Here is a 10,809-nt window from a genome sequence, read left to right as displayed (position 1 = left end):
TATAATGACCCATGGGTGATGATCCACACACATGGCGCGAAAAAGAGACCAGCGAATGAGTTTCTGCATCCAAAATAGCTCCACCACCCAGGTGTTTGGGGGTACATGTATGTGACCACGAAATCCACGAAATACCTGCATGCAATGAATCCTTCTTCCATAACATGAAACGAACGGGGCGAATGAGAGCCTTCAAAGTAGTAGAAGTCCACGACAGCAATGGCAAGAAATATGCGAGCATTGGCAGCATAATTGTCTGAGCCACTTTGAGGCGAATATGGAAGGGCCACGCTTGCGACTTCCAATACATAAACTTAGCTGCCAGTTTCTGTGAAATCCACTCTAGTAGTTGCTTTGGCCGAACGTCAAACCTACCCCTCTCTCTCTCTCTCTCCCTCTCTCTCTCTCTCTCTCTCTCTCTCTCTCTCTCTCTCTCTCTCTCTCTCTCTCGCGGCATGTCTACACGTAATGTCTATTCTCTTTTAACGAAAAACTTTTTACACGTACAATTTAATATCGTTTTAATTCGAATCTTGGTACACTTCATTTACAAGTTACAATTAGGTGTTTAAATTCTCAAAGCTGGAATTTCAGGCTCATTTTTTGAGATAAAAGTGGTCCGAAAAGTGTAAAATAGCAATTTTTTATGAAAAATAAAATGATCACAAACTGATGGGTTGGAGTTTCATTTTATGAATTTTGATACTAAGAATCTAATGCAAGTGCCCGTTTCTCGATCGGAGTTCGTTTGACCCCTCATTTGATATCTACAAAGTTTCCCATTATAAAGTGGTTACTGGATCCAAGAGCCACTTTATAATGGGAAACTTTGCGAAGATCAAATGGGAGGTCAAACAAACTCCGACCTATCAATCTGTGATCATTTTGTTTTTCATTAAAAATTGCTCTTTTACACTTTTCGGACCACTTTTACCTCAAAAAATAAGCCTGAAATTCCAGCTATCAGAATTTAAACACCTAGTTGTAACTTGTAAATGAAGTGTACCAAGATTCGAATTAAAATGATACTAAGTTGTACATGTAAAAGTTTTTCATTAAAAGAGAATAGACATTACGTTGTCGTGCCGTTACGTGCACATCGTGTGAAAAACTCTAGAGTGTGGCTTCCTTATAGAATTAGAGAGCCAATGCCATTTTAGACTTTAGTGTTAGTGTCCATGGTTCAAAAATATTAGATTTTTGGACAAGTTTTAACCAATTTTTGATATTCTAGATATTATCTCTTGTAAAAATCCATAAAACTATAGACAGCTTCTAGATTAGGATGACATGTAAAAGAAAGCATGTAGCTTTCAGCCAATTTGAGAGGATTTTATGTAAAAAGAGAGATTGACGAAATCGCACAACGCGCGATCACTGTTTTCAGGCAGTGAACAACACTCCAAAGTGGGAGATAAAGAAGGAATGATCTGGCGAAATTTTGGCCACGTGTCCTAGTATTTTACCCCCCTTTCGGAGCCAATGGAAGCATCAGATTGACAATCTGAGTAGCATAGAGGAATGTATTATTTTATACACGTTTTTGTCAATTAGAGTTTAATCTTCTCATAATGCTGAAATAAACTGACAGGCTTCATCTCTGTCAGTATTCTTCTTCATTTTCTATTTCTTTCTGAAAGTATTCTTCTACGTCTTCTATTTCTTCAAACCCCTTCTCGTCCGTCTACTCCTCTCCCCGAATCTCCCTTCACCTTGATATCTCTTACCCCCCGTGGTGGACTTTCGACACCAAACACTCCGACACTGTGTTAAGAAAAGTTTATACTATCATCAGAGGTGAATTCCGCAAGATATTTGCACTGATTTGGGGCTGATATCTTCAGCCATATTCAGAGAATTAACTATAGCATTGTTCTTTTAATTCATTTCTTACAAAAGACATCTTGTCAAAATATATAAGTATTATGTGCCCCTATGGCAGGGCAATGTCTGTAGATCATTCATAGATGCTTTGAGTTGAATTAAGAGGAGCTTTTTCTCTTATTTCTTGATTGTGGTAACTTATCCTTATCAGGAACTCAATTTGAAGCTCTCTTGAAGCAAGTCTCTTTGCCCTACTAGCCTTGTAATTGACTCATAAGCTTTTGTCCCTAACAGTCTACATTGAATGTAATCATGCAAAGTTGATTCATGGTATGGCATCATGTATATTCAATGATGGGATGCACAGTTGTTTATGATACGTGACAACATATTGTACTTGAGTTTATAATTTGTGATTGCTCTTATAATCAATAAAACAAGCTTGATTTGAGTTAGAACTTATGAGATAATACTATTGTGATCTTTGCTAAGAACATGCAGTTGGAAGCTCTATCAACATCTTCAAGAACTTGGCTTGAAACCTTCAATCCTTCTCTTATCTCTACCATCTCCGGAGTCTAAGCTCTTGAATCCCCATACATTCTTCTCTCTCAAACCCCTGTGATTGATCGTGAAGTACCTCTTGAACCTTTAAGCATTCACTGTAATCTACTTATCTCTTGAAGACACATCTCTATCTATCTTGTCCAGTTTTCTTATAAAATCCCTGTGGTAACCTTCAACCCTATGCACTGCAACAACGTGCAACCCGACATAAAGGTCGATGTAAGAGAACTCCAAGATGGGGGATTCTTCAAGAGATACTCAACAACAGTTGGTGCGCATACTACAGCAGACTCAACAACAACAAATCCAAATGTTACAATAACAACAATAAAGGCAAGACGAAGAGAAGATTGATTCCACATCTATCAAGGCCCTAGAGAAAGTTGGGTGGGAATTAAAACAATTTAATGGTCAAAATGTCTCTGTTTTCATTCGCTTGTATGTTGAGAAAATGCTTTTCTTTGGTGTATCGCAACATGCATGGAATCACTATTTTGCCAGACTAGCCAAGCATGGTCTTCAAGAAAGAATCCATGGTCTTTTTCAATGAGATGCAGATTGGGCTGCATTCAAAAAAGCCCTACGCGAAGAATTCTTCTTAGAAGACTCGGGCCTAATGATGAAGAAAAGTTTCATTGATTGGGTTAAGAAACCCAACAAAGGTTTTGCTGCAACAGCTTTATACCATGAGTTTGAAAGTAAATATGGGCAACTTGATGCTGAAGACCAACAAAGTATGGAAGGTCAAAAGATTGAATTATTCCTTAAGGCTGCAGATCCCATTTTGCAAGAGAAGCTTGCTGATCGCCTAGAAGATGCTACCTCCGAATCAAGAGTCAAGACTGCATGGACAAATGTTACTGATGCAGTTAACATGATTGCTCGAAGAGAGCGGATGCAACTAAGATTGGGCTCTACTTCAACTTCAACAACTCCATTGATGGAGCTTGTTCCACCTTCAAAATCCCCTATTCCTTTGACTAATCGACCAACTCTTTCTTCTTCTGTTTCTTCTAAAAATGATATAATGGATGAACTCATTAAAAGCATGCGTGACCTTCATCTAAATCTTAGAGAAATTAGTTCCAAGGTGGAGAAGCTAGATGTCAAAGTTGAAGAACGAGGACGATCATCTACTCAAAGACCCATGAGAGAAGGCTATAAGAGGCACTGTATTTGGTATAACAGCCAACAACATGACAAGAGGAAATGTTCTGCCTTCCATGAGGCTAAAGCACAAAAGCTCATCTTTTGGAAAGACGGAAAAATTTATGCAACTAAAACTGGTCTTCCACTAGAGCTAAATCTTGGCAATGGTGGAATGAAGAAAAGATTAGAAGATTTAGTTGTAAAAAATGCCTACGTAGCAATTGATGCAGCTATCTATGGGCTACAAATTGAGCCAACTAAATCAAGTTTAAAAACATGTAAAGCTAATGTGCAATCTAAAGTATGGATACAGGCATTAGATCAAATGGAACGCAGCAAAGTAGCCAAAGATGATTTGACTAATGCCAGTCAGTGCATTCAAGGAATAACTGGTTGAAAAGAACCGGTAGATTCTTTTTCTGCCTTTGCACATTTGGATGACGTCAATCATAAAGAAGTCTTGATTGAAGAAAAGAGAATAAGAGAAGATGAACCAGGGCCTTCCTCTTCTCGCCCTCCGAAACGGGTAACTAGAAGAACACCTGAACAACCAAATCTTGCTGAAAATATAACCCCAGATCAAGAGATGGAAGATGCGCCACAAACAAAGAAGACCAAAGGAAAGAAGAAAGGCAAGCAGCCATGCTACAAATTGCAGTCTAGCATATAATTTACAACCGATCTCAAACGAGTCCTAGAACAAATTCTAGGAAGTAAAATTGAATTCACCTTAGGCGAAATTCTTGGAATTACCAAATGCAAATTCCATGATGTAATTATTAATGTAATCAAAAGGAAAAGACAATATATTGGTGATGAAGCTGAAGAAACAATGCATGTTTTTTTGCAAGTTCTTCAAGTTTTTGTGCAGGATGAAGAGAAGCTGACTTCACAAGGAATTCATCTTGAAGCAGTTAAAGAATTAATTGCAGCAATTGAAGCTGAAGATAAAGAAAGCATGGATTCAAAAATTAAAGAAGTAAAGGCTGAAAATGTAATGGTCCGCTGCTCCAAACCAGTTGGACAACCCACCTCTCAAAAAGAAGGTCATCTACAACACATGCATGATGAGGAAGAAGCCCGGTTCATTCCAAGCTGTCACTACTCCCGTACACATTGGGCAAGAGCAACAACATAGACGGTCATCAAAATTGGAGAAAAAGAAACACCATGTATTGCACTCTTAGACCATGGTTCTAAGATAAACATCATGGCAAGGAGTCTATGAAAGCGGCGGATGGCCCATAGATGTTGATTCGGGTTGGCGAATGAGAGTTGCAAAGAACTCTTGTGGAGAATTATATGCTGCATGTCCTAATGTGCAAGTAACTATTGGAGACATAAAAGACAATTTTCACTTTTTTGTTCAAGACTCTTATAGTTACCCTATCATTCTTGGGCAACCTTACATTTCTGAAGCCCGCTTGAAAACAAAAGCTCTTGATGATGGTTCTTCTATGCTCGAATCCAAAGCAAAGATAATGAACGAGCTGTCGAATTTCTTACTGTGTGTGTTAACCATCATCGAAACAGAGATCGACTGCGTAATTATTCTGTCTCCTAATGCCCGAGAATTCAAGGGTTTTCGGGCTGCACTGCTATAAAGAAGGCTATGGCAGTGCGTCATGTAAAAAGATTGAACCTCCTTATGCTACAAAAACTGTGTCTAGCAAATTTGTATATATATACAGCCAATAGTATGGGCTGTTATAAGTCTCTTCCAGCCATGACTAAAGCTGAAAGAAAATATTTGTCATGTAAAAAGGGAGCTGAAAACTTATGACATGATGACTGAAAATGAAGATATTTCGGGCATTTTTTTTGAATTGATTACTACAGACACATTGGCTGAAATATATACAGCTGCTCATATAGAAAATCAGGCTGAAAATCAGTCCATAGAAGTATGTACATTGGATTTTTATCAAACAATTCAAGAATTTGTTGAGCAAGAAGACACTGGTTTACTCAACAAGGCTGAAGCGCAAGTGGAGACAAAATACAAGACAGTGGATAAGAAAGTCAAGCTTGTGGCAGTCCCACTACCTCCTGAAAGTGAAGGGCTGGCTGATAGGGCAACAAATCAACTAAGTCTTCGTGACACTTCCAAAATTGGTCACAAGTTCACATCTGAAAGTATAAAAGAACTCAAAATAGGTGATGATTATTTCCTTTCGCCGGCTGAAAAACACTCTTTTATACAAATACTAATGAAACATGGCAAAGCTTTTGCATTTTAGCCAAGTGAAATAGGCTAAAATATTGTGGCTCCTATGGTCATTTTTACGATCCCACATGTGCCTTGGAACCTCAATCCCATTCCCATTCCAAGGGCGCATTTGCCCAAAGTATTGGAACTTCTAAATGAGAAGATCAGAATGAAGATTTTAGAACCTTCTTCAGTACCTTACTCAAATCGATGGTTTACCGTACCCAAGAAAAATGAATCTTTACGATTCATCCAAGATCTACAACCTGTAAATCGTGTCACAATCCGAAATGTTGGATCAGGTCCAATTGTTGATGAGTTTGCTGAAGCTTTTGCAAGTAGAGCAATTTATTCTATGGGCGACCTATATTCAGGATATGACCAATTTCAGCTTTCATTAGAAAGCCGAGACATTAGCACAATGAAGACCCCTCTTGGATTGGTTCGCATATTCACTCTACCACAAGGTGCAACAAACTCCGTAGCTCATATGATGAATGCCATGTACAAAGTCTTAAGGGACTTTATTCCACAACTTACTCTTTCATTTCTTGATGATGTACCTATCAAGGGATATGAAGTCAATGAAAAGAATGAGAAGCTTGATGAAGATGGCTGCAGGACATTTGTAGTTAGCCATATTCATGATTGTGACAGGATTTTGACAAGGCTAGAAGAGGTACATCTTACCTTTTTGGAGCTAAGTCGATTTTTGGAGTAGAAGAAGTCCTAGTGGTCAGTGGCCCCTACAGACGTAAACCTTCACCAATCAAGATAGATGCTATCAACAGAATGCAAAAAGAATGCACAAATATTTCAAAGGTGAGAAGATTTCTTAGCGCATGTGTATTCTATCTCATATGGATACCACATTTTGCTCATATAGCCAAAAATCTCTATCAGTTATTAAGAAAAGACCAAAGATTCTCTTGGGGAAAAGAGCATACTCTCATTGTACGTAAACTAAAGAAGTTAATTTCAACCCCCACTCTCAAAAGGGCTGATTATTCAAATGGTCAACCCATCATCCTTACTATGGATACAAGTTCCATTGGGATAGGATGGGTTGTTGGCCAAGAAGACCTTGAAGGTAACAAGTATGCAATTCGTTTTGGAGCAAAGATTCTCAATGAATGTCAAAGAAGATATGCACAAGTAAAAAGGGAATTGTGAGGAGTTGTAACAGCATTAAAGTGTGATCGTGAATACTTTATAGGTGCTTCCATAGTGGTAAAAACTAATTGTCTTCCACTCTTGGACATGATTACCAATTGCTCTACACCCGACATTGCTATGCTAAGATGGATTACATATATTAAATCTCTCAAACCCAAATTAAAGCATATTGCAGGAAAGGCGAATCCAGTTGCCGACATGTTGTCACGTGCAAGATATGACAATAAAGAAGAGCTGATGGAAGAAGATGAAGCTGAAGAATCTATACTTGCTGAATTTCATTCCATGGCTGCTGAAAGTACCTTTTCAGTTGCTGCATATACAAACCCAAAGCTGAATCTTGCAGGTGAAGCTGATCTTTTTAATGGTATAACATTAAGTACAGTAAGAATAGAAAAAGATACTGCTATAAATCAGCATACAGCAACAAATATCAAACATTTATCTATGGAAGAAGGGCAGTCAACTAGAAGCCAGCATGCTCATTGCATTGCTTAAGTTCTAGTTCATTTCCTTGAAGAAGATGTGAGAGTGCGCAGCGAAAGAAGAACACGAACACAGAGGAGAGGAGAGAGAAAGCAGAGAATGAAGGAAGAATGTCTGCACTGACTGAGATGAATGCTGAATACACTGGAATGGACAGAACAGTCCCTGCACGCAGCCCGGAGCGTCAATGAGGGAACCAGGACAGACTGGAGGCAGAGGCAGCACCAATGCCGGAGATGGAGACGGAGGAAGCAATGCTGTAACTGCAGAGTACAAGTGCTGGACTGACTAGGGGGGCTGCTATAAATAGCAGCCAGCCAGCAAACTGGCCGACCAGCCAAACTGGCCGACCTGACCAGATTTGGCCGACCAGCCAGATCTGGCTGACTATGGCCAGATCTGGCCGACTGCCCAAAATAATGGGCAGTCAGACCAAAAACAGCCCAATTTGGGCTGTAAAATGCCCAAGGCTGCATGCTGACTAAAGCAGCCATAAAAACACACTGACAAAGCTCCTCTGTCTCCTGTCACACTCTGACAGGAGCTCACAACCAGGAGATGACAGACTGAGACTGAAAAAGAGCAGGCTAACACCCCCTCTCAACTCCTGGGAGGGTCTGAAGAACCAAGAACCGCATGTGATGAAGCAAAGAAGCCTGAGGCAACGGCTTCGTAAAGAGATCAGCTGCATTGGCCGCCGTAGGACAGTAGGCCACCACCAGCTCCGAATCCACGATCCGCTCTCGAACATGGTGATACTGAACCTCAATGTGCTTCGTGCGAGCATGAAACACCGGGTTCTTGGCCAGAGCAAGAGCACTCTGGTTATCCACGCGCAGCTCCGTAGGTCCGGTCTGGGAAAAGCCAATCTCCACGAGTAAGCGACGGAGCCAAACTGCCTCCATAGCGGTCGAACATAAGGCCCGATACCCAGCCTCTGTAGAAGAAAGTGCCACAGTAGGCTGCTTCTTGTTGCTCCAAGAGACAGCACCAGATCCAAGGGTGAAAGCATAACCTGTAGTGGATTGTCTCGTATCCACATCACCTGCCCAATCAGAATCACTCCATCCAGAAAGGGTAATCCCATCTCCATACATGATCCCGAAGGATCGAGTCCCCTGTAAATAGCGAAGAACCCGCAAGGCCGCCTGCCAGTGATCCTGGGTAGGAGTCTGCATAAAGGAAGACAGTAAAGCCACCACAAAAGAGATATCCGGCCGAGTGTGAAGCAGCCAGATAAGAGAGCCGACAAGGCACCTGTAACGGGTGGGATCGGTAAGAGGAACTCCAGCTGTCAAAAGCTTGGACTCAGGGTCCATGGGGCAAGAGATAGGCCGACAATCAGCCATATCAAACTCCGAAAGAAGCTCGGAGATGTACCTGTGCTGCGAGATAAAGATGCCCTGTGCCATCTGATAGATCTCCAGACCTAGAAAGAAGTGAAGGATCCCTAGATCCATCATGTCAAACTCCTGCTGAAGAATGGACCGTGTATGCTCCACCTGCTGAGTGTCGCTCCCTGTAATGATAAGATCATCCACATACAAGATGAGGAACACCGAAAGAGAATCCACAACCCGTAAGTAGAGGTTGGGATCATAAGCGGAGCGCGCAAAGCCACTCTGAAGAAAAAAACGGTCAATCCGCTGGTACCAAGCACGAGGAGCCTGCTTGAGGCCATAAAGAGCCTTCTGCAGCCTGTAGACATGATCCTCCTTCCCCTGCACAAGAAAACCAAGAGGCTGTGAAACATAAATCTCCTCCTCAAGAACGCCATTCAAAAAAGCAGACTTGACGTCCATCTGAAAGACAGGCCAACGATGGTGAGCAGCAAGAGCCAAAAGAACTCGGATGGTAGACATCCTGGCTGTAGGAGCAAAAGTCTCAAAGTAATCCAACCCTGCACGCTGAGCAAAACCCTTGGCAACAAGCCTAGATTTGTGCTTGTCCAAGGAGCCATCTGCAAGATATTTGGTCTTAAAGACCCATTTCACACCAATCACCTTCCGTTTCGCGGGACGCGGAACAAGCTCCCACGTATGGTTTCGCTCGATGGAATCGAGCTCGGCCTGCATAGCCTGTCTCCATATATCCTGTGCAAGAGCCTCCTCCACAGTGGAAGGCTCGGAATCCTGAAGAATCTGTGACATAAGAGCATAGTTCACACATAGTGAACTATCCCGCTGAGCCTGTAAACGCGCTGATCGACGGGGACCTGTAGAAGAAGCAGGAAAGTGAGTAACACCTGAATCCTGCATGAGCCGGCAATACCATAAAGGAATCCTGAGAGACTCCTTCTACTGTGAGGGAGACCGTGGGGTCTCCGAAACCTGTAAAGCACCCATATCGGAGAGGGACGCCCCCTCACCGAGTGAAGGTAGATCCTCCCCATCTAAAGAAGGCTGTATATCCCGTGAAGATCCCGAAGTGGCGGTAGAAGAGCTCGTAGAAGACGAAGGCACATCCACCAAAGGGGAAAGGGAAGCCGAAGGAGGAGGAATAGGGGGGGTGCTAAGAGGCATCCTGGAAGGAAGTGAAGGGAGAGAAGGTGGGGGGGGGGGGTGGGTCCGTCGATGATGAAGAAACATCTGTAATGGAACCATCAAGCGGATCCTCAGAGGCCGAAGCCTCATCAAAGATCACATCCCTGCTCACCTCAACCGTCCGCATCGTAGGGTCATAGAGCCGATATCCCTTCGTGGTCGTGCTATAACCAACGAAGATAAGCTTTCGCGACTTAGAGTCTAACTTCGTCTTCCTCTTCTTCTTGTCCACATGGACAAAGCATCACACCCAAAGATGCGAAAATGGGACACGGAAGGCTTCTTTCCAAAGAAAGCCTCATACGGAGTCATGTCCTGTAATACCGAAGTCGGAGAGCGGTTGCGAATATGCACCGCTGTAGCCACCGCCTCACCCCAAAGGAAATGAGGAAGACTCCTATGCTCCAGCATAGATCGGGCCATCTCAAGCATGGTCCGATTCGCACGCTCCACCACACCATTCTCTGATGGTGTGTTCGGATGGGAATACTCCACCCGAATACCATGATCCCTGCAAAACTGAGAGAAAAGATGAGAAGTGAACTCTCCACCGTGATCAGCTCGAACACCACGAACCTTGGAAGTGGTTTGGGTCTCCACAAACACCTGCCACTCACAGAAACGGGAGTACGCCTCGCTCTTGTACTCCAAAAAATAAGGCCACACATAACGACTAAAGTCGTCCACAATCAGCATCAAATACTTGGCCTTCCCAAGGGAGGCCGTGCCCATAGGTCCGCAAAGGTCGGTATGAACCAACTCAAGCGGAGAAGTAGCCCGCCTAGTAGCAACCTATGGGTGAGGCTGCCGGTGCTGCTTGCCCCTCAAGCAGCTAGGGCATAAAGTGTGAAGAGG

This window comes from Lygodium microphyllum, chromosome 11 (assembly GCF_053477565.2).
Source record: "Lygodium microphyllum isolate KBCC chromosome 11, Lygodium_microphyllum_v1.1.10, whole genome shotgun sequence".
Lineage (NCBI taxonomy): Eukaryota > Viridiplantae > Streptophyta > Polypodiopsida > Schizaeales > Lygodiaceae > Lygodium > Lygodium microphyllum.
This window is presented reverse-complemented; position numbering follows the sequence as displayed.